This window comes from Cebus imitator, unplaced genomic scaffold, assembly GCF_001604975.1.
Source record: "Cebus imitator isolate Cc_AM_T3 unplaced genomic scaffold, Cebus_imitator-1.0 Scaffold24, whole genome shotgun sequence".
NCBI lineage: Eukaryota > Metazoa > Chordata > Mammalia > Primates > Cebidae > Cebus > Cebus imitator.
Window position 1 is genome coordinate 12,057,322 of NW_016107339.1, and position 2,844 is coordinate 12,060,165.

Genomic DNA, 2,844 nt, shown 5'->3' on the forward strand with positions numbered 1-2,844 from the left:
AAAAAAAAAGAATAAATAATAAAAATGTGTTAATTTGAAACTTACATATAGGTTATTAAAAGTCAACAGTAAGGGAAGCAATTGCTGAGGTTTTAAAGCACTAAAAGAATTTGCGGGGGAGGACATTGTTTAGAGTTGCTTGTGTGTGGCGATCCTAAAGAGCAGCCTGGCTTTTAGTTAGTTCTTTTGTTTGAAAATGTGTTACCGACACCCCCTCTTACTGCTGACATCACCACCTACCCCTGCTGTGCTCTCTGAGGTTCTGACTCCAGACGTTTCCCTTCGAGGCACTTGCCTCAATTGCAGAGTGTGTTTGTGTCATAACTTCTTTTCACATCTTTCCCCGCCTCTGTTCTTTATTTTTAGGGAGGATGTCATGACTGCTTTGAGATTGTTCCCCACTAGGCTGTCTGCTCCACTTTCAGTGGGTGGTCACCGTTGTGTATGGCTATGCCCAGCTCCCAGCAGAGGACCTGGCACTCAAAAGGGCCTCAATACCTATTTGTTGAATGAATGTAGGTGAAGAACCTGGCACAGAGTATGCACTCCATAAAGACAGTGACGGTGACTGTCACCTGCGGCACATTGAAGGTCAGCCCCTTCTTGGTTCCCTTCAGGTAAACCCATGTCTCCCTCTCCCAGATCTCTTATCTTGCCCAACAGTCCTTCCTGGAGGGCAGCAGTCACAGCTCATTCATCTCTGGGGTTCCCTGAACCCCAGCAGAGGGCCTGGCACAAAATAGGAGTCAATCAATACTCCTGAAATAGTAATAGTTTATTGAGTGTCTGCACACACCAGGTGTTTTGTGTCATGCATGTGGTTTCTGATAGTTACAGCACTTCTCCAGGTGGGCATGAGGAAGGTTGAATGACTTGTCCAAGATCACATGGCCATTAGCGGCAAAACCTGCTTTAATCCAGATCACTGGGGCTCCAAAGCCCCTGTTCTTTCTATGATTCGTCTTCCCAGGACTGGGGGGTGGACAGCGGGGTGGGGTAGGGTGTGAAGGGAGGTCTCCAGTTCTGGGTGGGTCTGTCCTGGGCACCCAGCTTGCTCAGGCAGGAGGAAGGACCTGGGCTTCTGGTCAGGCAGGTGCCAGGAACCTGGGCTGATTCCTGGTCAGCACCTCTGCCTTTCCATGGGGTTGAGTAGCCCAGGTGTGGACCAGAGCGCCAATGCCAGCTCCACCACTGGTGAGCTGGGCAGCCTGGGCAGAGCAGGAAATCCCTCCACATACAGCGTGGCAGGCCACAGGAGCCCCACAATCAAGAAGACCAGTACTGCACTGCCTAAGGCATCGGCCCCTTGCAGAGCCCTGCTAGTGCCAGTGTTTGGGTCCATGTTCTGTTCTCTCCTGTCTCTTTCACAATTAGGAGGAACAAGATGCACTCCGACCGGCCCTGCACGGAGGGCATGTGGCGCAATTGATGGGCCGCAGCGGTCCCCAGGCTCCTTCCACAAGGACGCTCCTGTGGCTGCACCTGGTGCCCAGCTGCCGGCTCCGGTGTAAACTGGGGCCCCGTGCGGACGGGAGTTGGTAGGGATTCGACCTGCAGCAGCCGGCAGCGTGAAGGCACGGGCGCCGTGGGTGCCGACTTGGGGAGCAGAAGAGTAGTGCTGTGGGTGGTGACCCGCGTGGGCCTGACCCTGCGAGTCTCGCGTGGCTGCCTGGCGCCACCTCGCGGTCGTGGCCCGCGTCGCCGCGCCTGCTCTGAAAGCGGAGCTGCTGGAGGGCGCGGGTGGACTGGGCTTGGGACAATTTGGGCTCTTGGGCTGCGACACTGCGATAAACTCCCAACCCCGTTTCCTGTCTTCCCAGGGAGGGAAAACCAAGGCTTTGAGGGTCCTCTGAGGCCTGCGGCGAGCCAGGAAGGCTGAGAAGGAAACACCGAGAGCCAGGCAGGTTGGGGCCGAAGACCCTCCTGGGCTCGGGAGGCCGCCCAGCGTCCACACCGTGGCTCAGGTTCCACCGTTCAGTCCCGCAGCCTTTCCGTTGTAAATCTGTGGCCCAGGCTGGATACCTGGCGTGGAGATGGGCTGGAAGCATGGTCCACTGTCTCCTGACCACTGCAGACAGAAGGCGGAAGCTGGGGCTTGGCCCTAACTCCTGTCTAGGCCCAGGGTCCCAGAGTGTGACTGTGGAACAGAGAGGAGCTCCCACCCGGGCCAGCACTCCTCAGCACTGGGGCTCCCACGGCCTTGGTGGCTTTGTGCCAGCAGCCAGCGTCTATCGTTGCATTGAGACACTTCCAAGCCAGCATCATGATCAAGGCAGCCAAGGGTGGCAGACTCTGGGTCCCCAAGATTCCCCAGGATGCTCCAGCACCCTCACCACAGTGCCGGGGTGATCCCGTCCCTGTTGCAGAGAAGGGGCAGTCTGGGAGCGACCCTCAGGAGAAGCTGTGGGCATCTATTGTCTGCAGTTTATACTCACAGCCCTCACCTGTCCCATAGGTCCCCACGGTCGGGGGTGAGCCCTGGGGCCACCTCCCTGGCTTAACCTCTTGTAGCTTCCACCTCAAAGTTCCCATCTCTGTAGCCCTATGCCTGTCTGCCCCTGCATACCAGCTTCCCTTATGCTGGTGGGTAACGCTCTCTTCTCTATCCTTTTCTTCTTTAGCCAACAGATAAACCTAAAAACTTTAATCAGGAAGGCTTTGCACATAAATGAAAGAAAAAGTGGTCGGCCGGGCGCGGTGGCTCAAGCCTGTAATCCCAGCACTGTGGGAGGCCGAGGCGGGTGGATCATGAGGTCAAGAGATCGAGACCATCCTGGTCAACATGGTGAAACCCCGTCTCTCCTAAAAATACAAAAAATTAGCTGGGCATGGTGGTGCATGCCT